The sequence below is a fragment of the Bos taurus genome, chromosome 8 (genome assembly GCF_002263795.3).
Source record: "Bos taurus isolate L1 Dominette 01449 registration number 42190680 breed Hereford chromosome 8, ARS-UCD2.0, whole genome shotgun sequence".
Lineage (NCBI taxonomy): Eukaryota > Metazoa > Chordata > Mammalia > Artiodactyla > Bovidae > Bos > Bos taurus.
In genome coordinates, this window is record NC_037335.1 from 99,356,460 (window position 1) to 99,376,533 (window position 20,074).

The 20,074-nt window shown below is 43.9% G+C and overlaps 1 protein-coding gene and 1 pseudogene across 3 annotated transcripts in view; one reads left to right on the forward strand and one right to left on the reverse strand.

The window, feature by feature from the left end:
- Positions 1–20,074, forward strand: part of PALM2 (paralemmin 2) — a 379,963-nt gene that overhangs the window by 14,471 nt on the left and 345,418 nt on the right.
- Positions 16,815–17,543, reverse strand: LOC132346034 (ATP synthase subunit d, mitochondrial-like; annotated as a pseudogene).

Here is a 20,074-nt window from a genome sequence, read left to right on the forward strand (position 1 = left end):
TAAGATTAGATCTCAATTACAGGAGAAAAACTATTAAAAATTCCAACATATGGAGGCTGAACAACACACTGCTGAATAACCAACAAATCACAGAAGAAATCAAAAAAGAAATCAAAATTTGCATAGAAACGAATGAAAATGAAAACACAACAACCCAAAACCTGTGGGACACAGTAAAAGCAGTCCTAAGGGGAAAGTTCATAGCAATACAGGCACACCTCAAGAAACAAGAAAAAAGTCAAATAAATAACCTAACTCTACACCTAAAGCAACTAGAAAAGGAAGAAATGAAGAACCCCAGGGTTAGTAGAAGGAAAGAAATCTTAAAAATTAGAGCACAAATAAATGCAAAAGAAACAAAAGAGACCATAGCAAAAATCAACAAAGCCAAAAGCTGGTTCTTTGAAAGGATAAATAAAATTGACAAACCATTAGCCAGACTCATCAAGAAACAAAGGGAGAAAAATCAAATCAATAAAATTAGAAACGAAAATGGAGAGATCACAACAGACAACACAGAAATACAAAGGATCATAAGAGACTATTATCAATAATTATATGCCAATAAAATGGACAACGAAGAAGAAATGGACAAATTCTTAGAAAAGTACAACTTTCCAAAACTCGACCAGGAAGAAATAGAAAACCTTAACAGACCCATCACAAGCACGGAAATTGAAACTGTAATCAAAAATCTTCCAGCAAACAAAAGCCCAGGTCCAGACGGCTTCACAGCTGAATTCTACCAAAAATTTAGAGAAGAGCTAACACCTATCCTGCTCAAACTCTTCCAGAAAATTGCAGAGGAAGGTAAACTTCCAAACTCATTCTATGAGGCCACCATCACCCTAATACCAAAACCTGACAAAGATCCCACAAAAAAAGAAAACTACAGGCCAATATCACTGATGAACATAAATGCAAAAATCCTAAACAAAATTCTAGCAATCAGAATCCAACAACACATTAAAAAGATCATACACCATGACCAAGTGGGCTTTATCCCAGGGATGCAAGGATTCTTCAATATCCGCAAATAAAATTTTTTTATTGGAGTATAGTTGACTAACAAATGTGTTAGTTTCAGGTGTACAGCAAAATGATTCAATTATATATGTACATGTATCTGATTTTCAAATTCTTTTCCCATTTAGGTTATTACAGAATATTGAGAGTTTCCTGTGCTATACAGTAGATGCTTATTGATTATCTAAATATAGCAATGTGTATATGTCAATCCCAAACTCCCGATCTATCGATACTCATTGATTTTATATAGTGATACATTTGTGAGATGATAGGGCATGTACTGAAAGGTTAAGAGGATCTCATCAATACATTCATGTGTTTTGAACCCACTAGACATGTTGTGAACCCACTAGAGACTAGACATGTCTTTTCTGGAGAATAAGAAAGGGACTAGTGTGTGTTGGAGGACAGAGGACAACTGGATTTCAGAAATTAGGACATTTCCCAGCCCTCTTCCAACCCCCTCCCCTAGCCCAACCTTTGAATAACATAAAACTGTGAAGACTAAACAAAGAGATTGTTCATACTGGGTGATTTTGAAAATAATCACTGGAATGCTAGCCTTCAGCAGCCGGTATATCTTATACTGCATTGAGCAAGATGTGGCCTTGTGGTGTGTCGTCTGTGACTCATGCAGTGCTCACACTCAGCTCATTCCCAGCCTGGATGTTTTGGTTGAGAATGCTGTGATGGTTGATTGATTTCTCTTGTTTGTTTGTTTTTTCATTTATCAACTTTACTAGTGTGATTTCAGAATCACAGTGAGATGAGAAGGAAAATCAATTTTATAGAGTAACTTCAGAATGAAGAATGAATGTAAATCCCCATTTTCTGTCTAGACCAAGGCATCAGTAAACAGCAATCTGTGGGTCAGATCTGGCCTGCAGTCTCTCTTCATAAGGCCTGTGAGCAATATGTGGTTATTACATGTGTAAATGGAAATTAAAAAAAAATTCATGATGGGAAAATCATATGAAGTTTAGATTCTGTATCCACACATAAAGTTTTATCAGAACATACTCATTACCATTCATTTGCACGTGGTCTATGGCTGATTGCACACTACAGCGGCAGAAGTGAGTAGTTCCAACAGAGACCGACCGTGTAGCCTGCAAAGCCTAAAACGTTTACTTTCTGACCCTTCATGGAAAAGCTTGGGCTGACTCCTGCTCTAAACTCCGTATCTTCTATGGTTGTGTTTGCCTTTAAGGTCCTAGGAGTCTTTTTTCCCCCAAATTTAAACTTTTGTATTTTGTATTAGAGTATAGCCGATTAACAATGTTGTAGTAGTTTAGGTGAGCAGCAAAGGGACTCAGCCATACAGATATATGTATCCATTCTCCCCAAACCCCACTCTCATCCAGGCTGGCACGTAACATTGAGTAGAGGTCCATGTGCTATACGGTGGGTCCTTGTTGGTTATCCATTTTGAATATGGCAGTGTGTACATGACCTTCCCAGACTCTCCAACTGTCCCTTCCCCCTGGCAGCTATAAGTTCATCTAAGTCTGCGAGTCTCCGTTTTGTAAGTTCATTTGTATCATTCCTTTTTAGATTTCACATATAAGGGATGTCATCCAATATTTCTCCTTCTCTGCCTGACTTACTTCACTCAGTACAACATTCCCTAGGTCCATTCATGTTGTTACAATGGCATCATATTATTCTCTTTAATGGCTGAGTAATACTCCATTGTGTATATGTACCACATCTTCTCTAGCCATTCCTCTGTTAATGGGCATGTAGGTTGCTTCCATGTCTCCGCTGTTGTAAACAGTGCTGCAGTGAACATAGGGGTGCATGTATTCTTTCGGATCATCTTTCTCCAGATATATGTCCAGGAGTGGGGTTGCAGGGTCATATGGTGGCTCTATTTTTAGCTTTTTAAGTAACCTCCATGCTGTTCTTCATAGTGGCTGTACCAATTTACATTCCTATCAACAGGGTAGGAGGATTCCCTTCTGTCCACATCCTCTCCAGCATTTGTTGTTTGTGGATTTTTTGATCATAGCCATTCTGACTGGTGTGAGGTGATATATCATTGTAATTTTGGTTTGTGTTTCTCTAATAACTAGCGATGTTGAACATCTTTCCATGTGCCTCTTGGCTACCTATATGTCCTCTTTGGAGAAATGTCTATTTAGGTCTTCTGCCCATTTTTTGGTTGGGTTGTTTGTTTTGATGCTGATAAGTGTCATAAGATGTTTGTAAATTTTAGAAACTAATCCCTTATCTGTCACATCAGTTGCAAATATTTTCTCCCAACCTGTGGATTGTCTTTTTGTTTTGTTTATTGTTTGCTTTGCTGTGCAAAAGCTTTTGAGTTTAAGTAGGTCCCATTTGTTTATTTCTGTTTTTATTTTCATTATTCTGGGAGATGGATTAAAAAAGATGTTGCTGTGATTTATGTCAGAGAGTTCTGCCTATGAAGGTTCTAGGAATCTTTTGGCTAAAGATGTGACTGTTGTCTGGTTGCTGACAGTTCAGAACAGTAAAGCTCCTAGACATATATCTGGAGAAAACTCTAATTTGAAAAGATACACGCACCTCAGTGTTCACAGCAGCACTATCTACAGTGGCCAAGACATGGGCTCCCCAGGTGGTGCTGGTGGTAAAGAACCCACATGCCAGTGCAGGAGACATAAGAGATGCAGATTCTATCCCCCGGTTGGGAAGATCCCCTGGAGGAGGGCGTGGCAACCCACTCCAGTATTCTTACCTGGAGAATTCCATGGACAGAGGAGCCTGGAGGGCTACAGTCCATAGAGTCTCAAAGAGCTGGACATGATTGAAGCAACTTAGCACAGTATAGCACAAAAAAAGAATAAAATAATGCCATTTGTAACAATATGGATGGAAGTAAATCGGCAAGACAAATATAAAAAATATGATACAAATGAACTTATTTACAAAAGCAAAACAGACTCACAAACATAGAAAACAAACATGGTTACCAAAGGAGAGAGCGGGGGTGAAGGGAAGGATAAATTAGGCTGAGATTAACATATAAACACTATAACATATAAAATAGATAAACAACGAAGGCCTATTGTATAGTATAAGGAACTATACACAATATCTTATGATAACCTCTAAGGAAAAAGAATATATACTGAAGTTAAACATTATATATATATATATATGTACATATATATATATATATATAAATAACTGAATCGCTATGCACCAAACTTGAAACTAACAGCATTGTAAATCAACTATATTTCAATTTTTTTAAAAAAAATAAAGAAAGCAGAGTGAATGAGAAAGAAAAACAGTGTAACGCATAGACACCCTTTTCACTCTCTTCTGGGCTACTATGATAAAAGGCTTATAGTTACTGAAATGCTCACATGTTGAGTTTTGCTTCTCTAGAGTTTTCTTGTTATATCCTCGCTCTCTAGCCAACTATGTGTTTTCTTTTGAAAACCAGAAAATCTGCTCTCTTAGAGGTATCAGTTTGGCCCGTCTAAAAATAAATGATTACGTTTAAAGCCATTTTTTTCCGTTGACAGGGGTTAAGAGGGTAGAGGAAAAGCACTGGTGATTCTTCATGTCATTTTTATTTCTCCTCAGAAATTGCCAGGAGCGTCATGCTGTGCTCCCCGGGGGATTTTAAGGGTGCAGTGTCAGAATGGGAGTCAGAGAACATGCCCACCACATTCCCTGAGTCAGAGCAGGAAGCCAGTGGAAAGTGGCTTCTGACCCACTGCCCTGCCGTTCATTAGCCCTTGGCTGAGGGTCAGTTACCTTATGGAAGCCATAGGGCAAATGGCTTCATTTGCAAATGAAGTGACCAGTAGGGGTCAAAGCTGCCTATGGCCTATGGCAGCAGAGTCCACTTTGACCTCCCTAAACCATCAACTGTTTCCTTTCTGTCCCCCTTTCCTTTCTTGTCCAAAAGAGCCAGCTGCAATTTTGAGTCCTCTTTGCCTGGAAATTTCCAAAGGGACTTTGGTGACTTAGTAAATATTTTCAAATTGCCCAAGGTTTGGAGAGATAGCAGAGCCACAGTTGTGAAATCAGATTTAGAAAGGGATTACTGCCATACTTGGACGGCCGTGTGAGCATGGGGGGATGAGGGGTGGAGCAGGCTGTGGTGTGGACACTTGCGGATCCTCCCTCTATCAGCGGATGGCTTTTGCCTTTCTGGTCAGACATATGCCAGACCCTGAAATTCTCTTTCTGGATAACTTCTGAGCAGCTGCTGGGAGAATAGGAAGCCAAGCGTGGGGTTAGTGTAAGGCTTCCTTGACTGCAGCACTACTGACAGCTTGGTCCAGATAATTCTTTACTGTGGGAGCGGGGGCTGTCCTGTGCATTGTATGTTTAGTGGTATCCCTGCTCTCTAGCCAGTAAATTCCAGTAGCATTGCCCATGCCCCAGCATGACAATCAAAAGTGTCCCCAGACATTGCTAAATGTTCCCTGGAGGACAAAATAAGCCCTTTGAGAACCACCAATGTAGTATAATGTAAGGGTTATCTGACCAAATGTAGTTCCCATACTTTCAGCATTAGAGATTCATTGCTTTAAGTCTTCCCTTTCACCCCGCAGGATTCTTTCCTTGAAGCCGTGGAGGTTTTTTTAGTTTCCAGAATCACCCATGAAAATACAAATTTCTCACAAAGGGTAAAGCCCTGAGCCTGAGAGAACAAGTGGTTTTCATCCCATGTCAACTCTGACTGTCTTGGGAAGATGCCTTGTCTTTGAGGAACTTATGTCCAGGGCATAAGGACATCCTTGCCTACCCTTTGTTCATAAGGAGCCTTCTTACCTGGTGTCTCTGCAGAGATGTATCAGTCAGACCCTCGTCTGGGGTGGTAACTGCTCCCAGGGGCACCATTCACACATGCTCACTGTGGCTTTGTATTGGTTAGGGCAGTTTTCTAGCAGGTGCCAGAAAGGTGCCTTGAGGAAGAGGTATCTTTTCTAGATCCCGCAGAGCTGCCATATGGACTAGCAGAGATGCTATAATTGGCTTGATGGGAATAAGCAGCAGGAAGCACAAGGAGGAGGGGAAAGAGAGTAATTCCCATCTCTTTCTTTCCATTTGATTAGAAGCTCCTGGAGGACAAGGACAGTGTCAGTGCCATCACAGTTCATTGCTGCCTTCACAGTGCATTTCACATAGAGCCCAAGCCACTTTCAGTTCAGCTCAGTCACTCAATCATGTCTGACTCTTTGAGACCCCATTGACTGCAGCATGCCAGGCCTCCCTGTCCATCACCAACTCCTGGAGTTTACTCAAACTCATGTCCATTGAGTCGGTGATGCCATCCAGCCATCTCATCCCCTGTCGTCCCCTTCTCCTCCTGCCCCCAATCTTTCCCAGCATCAGGGTCTTTTCAAATGAGTCAGTTCTTCGCATCAGGTGGCCAAAGTAGTGGAGTTTCAGCTTCAATATCAGTCCTTCCAATGAACACCCAGGACTGATCTCCTTTAGGATGCACTGGTTGGATCTCCTTGCTGTCCAAGGGACTCTCAAGAGTCTTCTCCAACACCACAGTTCAAAAGCATCAGTTCTTCAACCCTCATCTTTCTTTATGGTACAACTCTCACATCCATACATGACCACTGGAAAAACCATAGCTTTGACTAGACGGACCTTTGTTGACAAAGTAATATCTCTGTTTTTCATATGCTGTCTAGGTTGGTCATAACTTTTCTTCCAGGGAGCAAATGTCTTTTAATTTCATGGCTTTAGTCACTATCTGCAGTGATTTTGGAGCCCCCCAAAATAAAGTCTGTCACTGTTTCCACTGTTTCCCCATCTATTTGCCATGAAGTGATGGGACCAGATGCCATGATCTTAGTTTTCTGAATGTTGAGTTTTAAGCCAACTTTTTCACTCTCCTCTTTCTCCTTCATCAAGAGGCTCTTTAGTTCTTCTTCGCTTTCTGCCTTAAGGGTGGTGTCATCTGTATACATGAGGTTATTGATATTTTATTAACCTTAAAGCAGGGTTCTTAAACTGTTTTATGTCTCAGATTCCTTCCCAGGCTTGTGGACTCAGAATAACGCTTCAATGCACAAGATAAAATACATAGGATTAAAAAGATGGCCAATTACATTGAAATACAGGCAGGTCATTATTAGAAAATTGTGATAGGTAATGTATATGCTTCTATATTTGGAGAAGGGAATGACAACCCACTCTAGTATGCTTCCTTGGAAAATTCCATGGACAGAGGAGCCTAGTGGGTTACAGTCCTTGGAGTCACACAGAGTCAGACATGGCCGACCACACAGCACATACTTCTGTATTATTGTATTAAATAAAAGTTAGTGGCATTCCAGTGGTCATGTGTGGATGTGAGAGTTGGACATAAAGAAAGCTGAGCGCTGATGCTTTTCAACTGTGGTGTTGGAGAAGACTCTTCAGAGTCCCTTGAACAGCAAGGAGATCCAACCAGTCCATCCTAAAGATCAGTCCTGAATATTCATTGGAAGGACTGATGCTGAAGCTGAAACTCCAATACTTTGGGCATGAGATGTGAAGAACTGACTCATTGGAAAATACCCTGATGCTGGGAAAGATTGAGGGCAGGAGGAGAAGGGGACGACAGAGGATGAGATGGCTTGATGGCATCATTGACTCAATGGACATGAGTTTGAGTAAACTCCAGGAGTTGGTGATGGACAGGGAGGCCTGGTGTGCTGCAGTCCATGGGGTCGCAAAGAGTTGGATATGACTTGAGTGACTGAACTGAACTGAAGTGACTATTCCAATACATACTCCGATTTCTAATGATTAATGAACATAAGTGATATTCATCTCCCACAACTACAGTATAATATGACAATACCTGTGATTGCTACTTATGACAAAGTCATAGGAACTGAAGATATTTCTGAGGCTTGTCCTTCTGTTTGAAGGTGATGCAATATTTCAGCTACAGGTTAGTGATAATAGCCTTTAAATGGCTGTCGTGACTTCTGGCTCATCCCTGGACTCCTTGAATTCTTTTTTTTTTTTTTTTTAAATAAGGTATGACTATTTATTTTTATCTTTTTTTTTTTTTTTGGTGGTGCCACATGGCATGCGTGATTTTATTAAATAGTTCCTAAATCAAAGATCGAACCCTTGACCCCTGCAGTGGAAGTGTGGAGTCTTAACCGCTGGACAGTCAGAGAATTTCCCCTGAATTTTTTCTTAGCCAGGTGTCTGCTTTAAAGCTCCCTCTCTGCCCTGGAGTAGAAAAAAGGCAACCCACTCCAGTATTCTTACCTGGAAAATTTCATGGGCAGAGTGCTGCTGTCCATGGGTCACAAACAGCTGGACACCACATGTGGACAGCACAGACACGCACTGTCCCTCACCTGACGTCACCCCAGCCACCTGCTTGAGGCTCTTCCCTAGCGAGTTTCCCCAGGCTCCTCCTTCTGTACAGTTTTCCATCTAAACTCTGCCAGGTGTGTTGTGTCTCTTGTCTCCTGTCTCAGCTCAAAAGGCAAGGAAGCATCCAGCCCCCACTTGGGGTTCCCAAGTTTGAGAGAAGCCTTCACATCCTGGATACCCAGTAAGTGCTCGTTCAGATGAGACGGTCGCTTTACCAGCTTTCCCCTTTTATCTGGGGCCATGACAGGATGCTTGGGCTGTGTTGCCCTCACCAAAATCGCACAACTTAAAAGCTGAGAATTATGTTTTCTTCAGTGACCGTACTGAGCACTGTAGCTGGGGATGGCAGCCTGTCAGACAGCCCTGAGGGACTGTTCCAAAGAGGTGAGGGAAGAGGCAGGATACATAGGAGCTTTTCTGATGAAATAAGCATGTAGTTCAACATCAAAAGATGGCTATTCACACACACACACACACACACAAACCCAGATTTTAGTGTTTTTCTATGTATAAGAAGATACAAGAGTTTGGCTCCTTGAAGTTTCTTTTGATCTTAGCTATCTGGGGCCAGTATCCTTTTTATTCTCCTTCTTGAATTCCCCTCAGGGTACACCTCTGGGGCATCTGCAGTTGCTGATGGCTTGATGGTGGGCAGCAGCCTTGTTTACTAGAATGGCAGGCGACAGTTTTTTGATCCACAATAATATTTGAATTCAGTCCCCTCTTGATGCCTTCTCCACATCGAGAGCAGCTTTCAGTCTGGTTCATCTCATTCCTGGAGATCTACCGATCTCCCCTTGAGAAAAGAGAGGGCTGGACACCCACTGTGACCGTGAAAGCAATAGTGAGCAGCATCCTTGACCAACAGTGACCCCACTGCATGCATGTACCCAAGCAGCTGGGCACAAGGCATCAGCATCCCCATGGCACACCTTGCTGTGGACCATCAAGGCAGGAGTCGTGCCTGTGAACCAGGAGCCTGGGCATTCAGGATGGCCACAAGGGAGTTTCAAAAACATGAATAAAAATGAGCCACTACTAGAGTTAGTGACAGTAAGGTCAGCAGGTTCCAGAATGTCCTGCGTGGGGTTAGTGCCTGTGTTTTTCACCCACTGAACCCATGGACATTCTAACAATTTGGACTACTGCGGCTTCTGAAGTTCTTTTTCCCCCTGGATTGTTATAAACAGGCCCTGTTCGTTTCTTAGGGCTGTCATAACCAAGTGCCACAGACTGGGTTGGCTTCAGTGACAGAAGTGTATGGTCTCCCAGTTCCAGAGGCTGGATTGCGAGATCAAGTATCAGCAGGCTAGGTTTCATCTGAGGGCTGTGAGGGTGGGGTCAGCTCCAGGCCTTTCTCCTTGTCTTGTCCCTGCCCCTGTCTTATCCCTTCACAAGCTCTTCTACATGTGTCCATGTCCAGATTTCCCCTTTTCATAAGGATACCATCATGCTGGATTAAGGCCCCGCCTGTAATGACATGATTTTCATGACCTCTGTGCATGTGTGTGTGTGTTCTAAGTCGCTTTGGTCATGTCTGACTCTTTGCGACCCTAAGGACTATAGCCCGCCAGGCTCCACTGTCCATGGAATTCTCCATTCAAGAATCCTGGAGTGGGTTGCCATGCCCAACTCCTCCTGGGCTGGCATGGTCCCAACCCAGGGATCAAACCCATGTCTCTTATGTCACCTGCCTTGGCAGGTGGGTTCTTTACCACTAGCGCCACCTGGGAAGCCCAGCACCTCTGTAAAGACCCTATTTATAAGGTCATATTCTGACTATGCCTTTGACTCAGTGGACCATAACAAACTGGAAAATTCTTCAAGAGATGGGAATACCAGACCACCTGACCTGCCTCTTGAGAAATCTGTATGCAGGTCAGGAAGCAGCAGTTAGAACTGGACATGGAACAACAGACTGGTTCCAAATAGGAAAAGGAGTACATCAAGGCTGTATATTGTCACCCTGCTTATTTAACTTATATGCAGAGTACATCATGAGAAATGCTGGGCTGGAGGAAGCACAAGCTGGAATCAAGGTTGCTGGGAGAAATATCAATAACCTCAGATATGCAGATGACACCACCCTTTTGGCAGAAAGCGAAGAAGAACTAAAGAGCCTCTTGATGAAAGTGAAAGAGGAGAGTGAAAAAGTTGGCTTAAAGCTCAACATTCAGAAAACTAGGATCATGGCATCTGGTCTCATCACTTCATGGGAGATAGATGGGGAAACAGTAGAAACAGTGGCAGACTTATTTTTTGGGCTCCAAAATCACTGCAGATGGTGACTGCAACCATGAAATTAAAAGATGCTTGCTCCTTGAAAGAAAAGTTATGACCAATCTAGACAGCATATTAAAAAGCAGAGGCATTACTTTGCCAAAAAAGGTCTGTCTAGTCAAAGGTATGGTTTTTCCAGTAGTGATGTATGGATGTGAGAGTTGGACCATAAAGAAAGCTGAGGGTTGACGAACTGATGCTTTTGAACTGTGGTGTTGGAGAAGACTGTTGAGAGTCCCTTGGCCTGCAAGGAGATCCAACCAGTCCATCCTAAAGGAAATCAGTCCTGGGTGTTCATTGGAAGGACTGATGTTGAAGCTGAAACTCCAATATTTGGCCACCTGATGCGAAGAACTCTCATTTGAAAAGACCCTGATGGTGGGAAAGATTGAGGGCAGAAGGAGAAGGAACAACAGAGGATGAGATGGCTGGATGGCATCACTGACTCAACGGACATGAGCTTGAGTGGACTCTGGGAGTTGGTGATGGACAGGGAGGCCTGGCATGCTGCAGTCCATGGGGTCGCAAAGACTTGGACACGACTGAGCGACTGAACTGAACTGAACTGACTGAGGGCTGAGGGCTTCACTGTGTCTGTGGTGGGGGACGTAATTCAATGCATACCAGGGTCTCTGCTTACTGTCAGGGGGCACTTGCATCTCACAGTAATGGCCATTCGCATCCTAGTCCGCTTCTGGCTGTGGCAGTAGAAACCATGTCCCGAGGGAAGTGGCCCAGGGACTCAAGAGTAGTGGGATGCCATCCGCCAGGAGTGACTCAGGCCTCTGCATTTTGTCACACTCCTGACTTCCTCTGGCACCCGGGACCCTCAGGGTCCCCTCACCCTTTGTCTCCAGTAGAAGCCGTTTATCTTTGAAGCCTCTAGTCAAGGCCAAGAACAGCAATTCACACTAAGATGTGATGAAAGTGAAGTCGCTCAGTCATGTCCGACTCTCTGCGACCCCATGGACTGTAGCCCACTAGCCTCCTCCATCCATGGGATTTTCCAGGCAAGAGTACTGGAGTGGGCTGCCATTTCCTTCTTCAGGGGATCTTCCTGACCCAGGGATCGAACCTGAGTCTCCTGCATTGCAGGCAGACACTTTACCATCTAAGCCACCAGATGAGATGTGATGAAGAAAGGGTGACTATTCCCTCCGCAAAAGCCAGTTAAAAACAGAGGGTAGAGCTTTAGACCACATCCCAGAACTCAGAATATCAGCTCAGTAACCATCAGGGCTGTTTCGTTCAAGGCCCTGGATTGTCCCCTTCCTCATCACCAAGAATGACCAAAATATTCCTGGTGGATTCATACCTCTTTGAGCATTTGCAGAATTCTCCCACTTCCATGCTCTTTTTGTGCATCAAAGAGCAGGGCAGGTGTCATTTTCTGCCTTTCATTTCAGAGAAAACATCAACGCGGCTATGTAACTTGTCCAAGCTCATGCAGGGCCGTGTCCTGCACATCTCTCTGCCTCCAGCACACCTACCCCGTGACCCTCCACCTCTCCTCTGGGTCCCCACGGTGTGGTCCATGTGGCCTGTGTCTCATAGGTTCGCTCATTCCCTTGCTCTGCCCCAGGGCTCCATCCAGCCCCTCCTGTCCTCCCTAAAAGGCCCCAAAGTAGCCTAGGCCTGGTGAGGGTGGCCAAGAGGAGAACGATCTTTGTTCCAAGTTCTAGGCCAAACGGGCAGCGTGGACAAAGGCTCAAGGCTCGTGAGGGAGCAGAGCAGCAGCAGGAAATGACGAGGAGCTGGGTGTGGCTGGAGCGTGCCAGGAAGTGAGGCCACAAGGGCAGTGGGTGCTGGGTCACAGAAAGCCAGGCGTGCCAGGTTCAGGGGCCAGGACTTGGTACCGTGGTTGGTGGAGCCATGAAGACCCAGAGTTTATCAGAGATTGCTCTGGTGGCAGAGTGGAGGCAAGGGTGCTTGCCTGCTTGCCCAGTGTCCCATTGCTGTTGGAGCTGGTAAATTGCTGCAGGCTTCTGAGGTGGCCTCTCTGTTTTGTGCAGGGGTCACCTTTAGCTCTTATTATCGCTCGTGTCATTCTCTGTAGACGGAAGCCCAGAAGAAGCATCTGAACCAACTTCAGCTGAAAGCCTGATTGTTGATGGAGGCCAATTTAGAGTTGGAATGTGGAGGTTATTTCTGGACACTGTGACATCCTGTTCAACTTTCAGAGGAGCCTGGGAATAAAGGGGTGACTCAGTCTGTGAGCTTATTTTTAGGAAAAGCTGAGAATTCAGTCTAGAGCCACTCACAGTCCTCCGTCCCTGCCAGTGCAGAGGTGCTGCTGGTGGAGAGGATGCTGAGCAGAAATGCTGTATTTATCATCAACTGCTACCCGGTGCCTCCTACACACCGGCATGTGGTTTATTGATTTGAAAACAAGATGGGAATCAACGTAAATAAACCTTTGAGTCAGAGGAGCCTATTTTAGGGCATTTACATTTGAGACTGATTTGGAGCTAAAGAATTAGTATTGTAAGTGCTTCTGTTTATTGGGCATTTAATATGTATTAATACAACATATTTTGCTTTGCGAACATTTAATGGGAACTCTGATACTCTGTTGAAGGTATAGTGCTGTTATCACTGTTTTAGTAGGCATGGAAATGTTAACTCGAAGTTAAATATTATTCTAGGCAAAGGTGGCTGAGTTTGAATTTGACCCCAGATCTGGCTCCAAAGCCCATGCAAAGGATCACTCCAGGTCTGGCAAATAACTGCGTCTCTTTGGTCTTGTGGGTTCGATCTCAGGGTCAGGAAGATCTCTTGGAGAAAGGAATGGCTACCCACTCCAGTATTCTTGCCTGAACAGAGGAGCATGGTGGGCTTCAATCCATGGGATTGCATGGGAATCCATGGACTTCAATCCATGGGACACGACTGAGTGACTGACTAACTTGGTCCTGTGTATCACTAATTGATCATGGGATTATTGCCAGTTCAGCTCAGATTTGGCCTCAGAATCCTTCTCAACACAGTGCTCTCAGTAGAGCTACTGTGACCAACCTAGCAGCTTAGTACTTGAGATAAAACCCATCTGTCATCTTAATTTTATCTTTGCTTTAGTTCAAAATGGAGACTTTAAGTCTGGAGAATCTGTTATTGTTGATTTCTACAGCTCTATTTATAGCCTTTTATTTTCTAAACACTTGGAAGCAGTAGAGCATTCACTACAGTTTCCTTTTACAGTCAGTGGAGACTCTGTATTCTTTAATAGGGGTTTCTGACTGCCTTGGAGGGAAGAATGACATTTGAGGACCCCAAGCCTTGATTAGACAATTGGCTTATGTGTGGGTGTCTGCAGTGGCGACTGGGAGATGGAGAATGAGCCTTAAGAACTTTGGCCATTTATAGCAGCAAACCTTTTAAATAGCCCAGTCTGATGGGCGGATGTGGTAGGCAGCCTAAGACACCAAGATGATGGGACCAACTCTGGGGAAACTTGCTGCTCTTTAGTTGTTCTGAGAAATGTCACCTCAGCTGGCAAACCTGTTGTCCTGAGTTTAGCACTTGTGGAAGCTTGAGGTCCCAATGGAGAGAAAATCTGAAAGGAAAGTGGAAGTTGCTCAGTTGTGTTCGACTCTTTGCAACCCCATGGACTGTGTAGCCCACCAGGCTCCTCTGTCCATGGAATTCTCCAGGCAAGAATCCTGGAGTGCACTGCCATTCCCTTCTCCAGGGGAAGTCCTTAAAAGCAAGCTCAGACACGAGAAAGGGGAAGAGGGTTCCCAGGATGGTGGCAAAGGGGGAACCTAGTACCCAGCCATAGAATGAGATAGCAATCCATCTAGAAGGAATTTCTTTTTTTTTTTAAGATTGGAGTACAATTCCTTTGCAGTGTTGTGTTAGTTTCTGCTTGCAACAATGTGAATCAGCTATAAGCCTACATATGTCCCTCCCTCTTGAGCCTCCCTCTTCATCCCCATCCCACTCCAACCCCCCACCCCCCACCCCACTCCTCTAGGTCATCACTGAACACCGAGTTGAGCTCCCTGTGTTACGCAGCAGCTCAGAACAAAGTTCTTGGTCAAGATCAAAAAACCGGAACATAGAGAAAGAGGAATAGAGATGCATTGCTTAGAAACACAGAGGCTGCCATGATTTCTTCAAGATTCCAGATAATTGAACTGCAGTGGAGTTGAACAGTTAAAATGGATGAAAGGTAGCACATAGGGATCATCAATGCAGGGTACATTCAATAAAATTAGAACCTTTTTGCTTTACTTTTTCAAAAAACAAAAGACAAATCCAGCTTAGGTTAGCAGCCTCTAGAGCCTGTCATCAGTCAGTGTGCAGGACTTGAGGCATAGGCCTGGGCTTTAGGGCCGGGACTCCAGGCCCCAGAGACATCTGAAATCTGGTTGTCAGAACTGAGGTGAGAGGTCGGGCAGAGGTGGACTCAAAATGCTGCTGCCCAGACTCATTGGTCCTGGCAGACAGTGCTCTCTCTCTGCTGATTTCATCCTGTTGAGCCTTATTTTCTGGTTGTGTATGTTATGCAAGCTTGGGGGGACCATTCAGATTATTTGGATCCAAGCCAGAAAGAGGGTTACCTTGGAGATGAATTTATTTCATCTCCTGAAATGCTGGTGAGTTGCCAAGCAGAGATCAGAGACCTGGAAGCTTTCACCAAGCTTTATGACTAGACACAGCCCATTCAGTCCTCATTGGCTCAACAGCCTGATGCAGGTGTGTGTATCAGCTGCATGGGAAGGATGCAGAAGGGACAAAAACAATTTAGTATCAACAGGAGGAGAAGGCGCACAGGCTTTAATCCCCCACCCCTCACCGTGCTGCTCCCTCGAGTAGCAGACCCGGTGCAGAGAGGAGAGGGAGACAGTGGCTTGGAAAGTGTCTGCATTTGATTGGTATGTGCACCTTGAGAATTAAAAAGTAGATGAGATTAATGCATGTCTAAATGAAGATACTCGCCATACACACACTCCTTAGAGCTTGGGAGCCCTATGGCTGTGTCCCAGACCAGACACATAGAGTCCAAAGAAAATCAATGACTGTCATATAATATAACTGTCTGGCCACCCTCGAAGCCCCACTTTTTTTCTAGGTGGTTCCAGAGAAGGACAACTCCCAGCCCAGCTCCGACAGCTGAATTAAATGGCTGAGTTGTGGCATTGCTTCTGCCAAAACTGCTTGGATGGTTCCCCCGGGGGGCTTAAGGATGCGGTCAAGTTTCCTGGTTTACCCTGAGTTAAGCAGAAATCTTCACCTGGCCAGGTGGCATTATGTCCATGTCACCTCATCACTGGAGAAAATGCATTACACCCTCCTGCAGTTCTTTCATGAAATGGAGCATGGCATCAAGGAAATAAGATAGTCAGCATGGCATCACAGCGGGTCAGAAATAGTATCAGCTACATACTTTGATTATATTTTAAAATTCAGTTTACACACAATAGGAACTCAGTTAATTAACTCCAAGCTGTAATCTCAGTCGGATTTGAATGGATCTGCATTTCAATAGCTTATTCCTCCAAAATAATATTAAGAAGCCCCATAGCAGCCTGTCGTTCTAGAGCTAAAATCATAAAACTTGGTTGTTTTCTCCTTGTTTTCAACAACCATTATTATTTACGCAATACTAATGAAATCAAGCAGATAGTATGACTTTCTTGTAGTTGAGGTTAATTTGTCAATTTCCTGCCAGTCTTCCAATACCTCCAGCACACGTTTTCCTGGTTAGTTGACGAACCTAATGATCGTAGTACCGAGAGGACTGGCAAAGTTCACTTCTATGGATCTTTTCCCAAATCATAACTGGTTGATCTTTTTTCCTTTGAGTTTTCCAGGACAGAGGAATTCTTATATTTAGTAGCATCTTCTCATTCTAAACAAAATGTGAAATGTGCAAACAAGTGAAAAAAATGAAATCATTTAAAAGTGTTTGGCCTGGGGCCTGACACTAAATAAATATTTTAGCATTCTAAAAGGAAAAACAATGCCCTTGATTTCGACACCAAAGAAATTTGGGGGATTTTCTTGGCATCGATTTTAGGTAGGTGTAATTAGACTCCATATGCATTTTGCTTTGAGTTTTTCTCACTTAACATTTACATGAATGTTTTCTCATGCTGTTATGAGATTTTCATAAATAGAATTTTAGTTGGTTACATAATTATTAGCAAGGAGTACATTTGGCTGTATCAGAAAGCCTGAAAAACAATAGCTTAAGTTTTTTTAGCTTCAAAGAAAAAATTGGAACAACTGAGGATGCTCTTGGGGTAGGGAGACTGCTCATTGAAGGCAGAAGGAGCTTTTCTTGTTTTTTTTGGAGGTTTTCTTTTTTTGCACTATGTAATTATTTTTAATGTCTGGAGTTTATAATCTGAGGACCAGAACTTTCTCCCATACTCAAGTTTATAAATTCTCAAATGGCTTATGAGGCCAGTACAGGTACTTCCTCCTATCTAATTTGGTTTCTGGGAAGACTTCATTCACGTCCTCAATGGTCATCTGATCAGGTGGAATTATGTTCCTCATCTTCTCCAGCTCTTTCTCATATTCCTGAATCCTGGTCTTTGAGAGAGACAAAAACTCAGCACAACTTTTCATATCTTCTTTTTCCTCAGGATCCACCTTGGCAGTATAATTTATCCTCCAGCACAGGAACTTTCAGGGCATTAAACTTCTTCTCAGAGTCACCCACCAAGCCAGACTTTGCCACGTTGGCCATGTAGGAAACCCAGTCGATGGCAGGTGGCTTCTCAGGCAGAGTAACCAACTCAATTCACAAGTTGAAGGACTCGTGCCAGGATTTCAGGGAATTAGCAAAGGCCTTCTTGGTTTCAGGGGATGGTCCCCCCAGAAGCTACCCAGTCAATGGCTTTTAGAGCAAGTTTCCATCCAGGCATCTTGAGATCCTTCACCGACTCTGGCAGCCCACAGTCCACAGCAGCCCAGGAGGAGATCCTGATGCTCTGCTATCCTTAGGGAAGGCGGCCAGGTACCAGGCATGAGCCTTCCCAGAGAGAGAAGGAAGTTATGGTCTGGGGAGACTGAGTCACATGATCACCCTCACTCAAAAAAGTCTGGGCAGGCAAGTTGATACCTTTCCAGCCTCTCTGGTGAAGATATGCAGGTGTCTTAGAATGAAGTGGTCAGAATTCCAATTACCATGTCAAAGGGCCATGGATTTCTCTTTTCCGAATTCCAGTTTGATTGCTGCCTGACAAGTGGCAGGATTTAAAGGGCTGTGCTCCATTTATGACCTCCTGATTTGGTGCTGGAAACACAGATGTACAACCAAGCAGTCACGAAAGTTGCATCAAAACCAGTGGATATCAGTTTCAGGGAGGCAGCTGTCAACACAAGATAAAAAAAAATTCCTCAGTGTTTAGAGCTGGCCCTGTTTGAAATTAACTCCATCATGGGATAATGAACAACCTGTCCCAGGATGCAGAAACTGAACAGATAACTTGGTATGTAGGTAGAAGAGGCACTTTATGGATCAGGTGAAGTGGACCAGGTGCCTCTACCATTGATATACATCTCCATGATTTAAAAATTAGGGTATATTTGCTAAAGTACTTCCCCAAGCACCTAGGGTATTGGCTGTGCGGTAGAGCCTTGTTCCCACGTTGCTCGTTAATTACCTGAAGTGTGGCTGGTAGAGTGATTACCAGACACGGTGGATTCACCTTCCAGGCTCCAGGCTCCAGTGCCATAGGAAAGCCCTGTCTTGGGCTTCCAAGCCATTGTCCTGGCTTATAAAGCAGCTTCATCCAAAGTTACACATGTCTTTTTCCTCACTGCCTGTTAACATGACACTATTATTTTTCCAGAGGCCGTGGATTTCCCCTTTTGTGCCAACAAAATATGCATGTTCCTCATGGGAAGGATGGTGTGGCCTCTGACATAACTCAGTTGTAAAACGAGGAGAAACGTGAAAACCATTGACCCTTTGATTTATTTGCAAAATGGACTTGCTAAAATGGAAAGTTGCATTCATTAAACTCATTTTCTGTGAACTTAAAGCTATAAAGTAAGTGTGATCGATAAACTAGTGAGTCTAAGCTTATGTAACTCAGGCAGCATGGGTTTTTTTTCCTTATATAACGGAATTCTTCATTTTATTTTTGGCTGTGCTGGGTCTTTGTTGCTGCATGTTGGCTTTCTCTAGTTGGAGCGAGTGGGGACTACTCTTTGGGCTTCTCGTTGCTGCGGCTTCTCGTGTCGCAGAGCGTGGGCTCTAGATCCGTGGGCTTCAGCAGTTGTGGTGCACAGGTTTAGTTGTTCCCAGGCCTGTGGGATCTTCCTGGACCAGGGATTGAACCCATGCCCCCTGCATTAGCAGGTAGATTCTTAACCACTGGATCACCAAGGAAGTCCAGGATGGCTTTCACTTTAGGTGAAATGAGGATCCATTGGAGGATTTATTTGAGCATCATCTGACCTATTTTTTAATTTTTTTAAGGATCACTTTAGCTGTGGTGCTGAGACTAGATATAGAGATCAGCTTAGTTACCAAAGGGGAAGAGAGTTGAGAGGTGGACAAAATGAGTAAGTGGGTGATCGACGGGTACTTTCAAGAAGCTTTGCCTTAAAGGGAAACAAGAAAGGGAGAGATAGACGAAGAAGAATTTGGGCTCAAGGGAGACTGCTTTTAGACATGTTAGAGCATGATTGAGGGCTGTTGAGAATGATCTGGAGACTGGAAAAGTTGCTGAGGCAGGAAAAGAGAGAGACAGTTGCTGGAAGGACATCCTTGAGTTAGGGAGTGAGGATGTTATTGAGGGTACAAATGAAGGAGAATCTTCCAAGAGTGATGGCAGAGCCTGTGGGACCAGCAAGGAGGCTGGAGCCCGTGGGGGAGGGTGTGGAGGAGGCTTTCTGACTGCTTCCGGTTTGGCAGTGAAATGGGAAGCAAGGTCAGCCACCGGTAGTGAGGAAGGGGGAAGAGGCATTGAAGTTTGAGGAGACAGAAGGTGTAATATCATCCTCTGAGACAGTTCAAGAGTAATTAAAGCAGGGAAACACAGATTTCTGGATACCTCTGAGGCCTCCCTACAATTTAAATTCATGAATCCAAAAGAAAACCAGACAACATGGTCCTATGTTTTCCTCCAGCATTTTCAGCTGAATATGTGCAGATACAGGCAAAGTGTTGGATTTCATCTGAGTTGGGTTTTTGAAAGACTGTGGTCATGGTTATTGATGGTGGAATCTAAAAGCTTCCCAAAGAGGGAAGTGAGGCCATGAGGTGGGGAAAGGGCAGTGAAAGAGTGATCGGATCAAAACAACATAAAAGGAATATTGTATTTTATGAATTGGGCTGTCTTTTATAAATTAAATCATATTTCCAATGCATGAGGGAAAGTTAGCCACATTTAAAAACTAGGTAGTGAGTTTGCATATGTGAAACATCCTATATGATTCAGTTCAGTCGTTCAGCCATGTC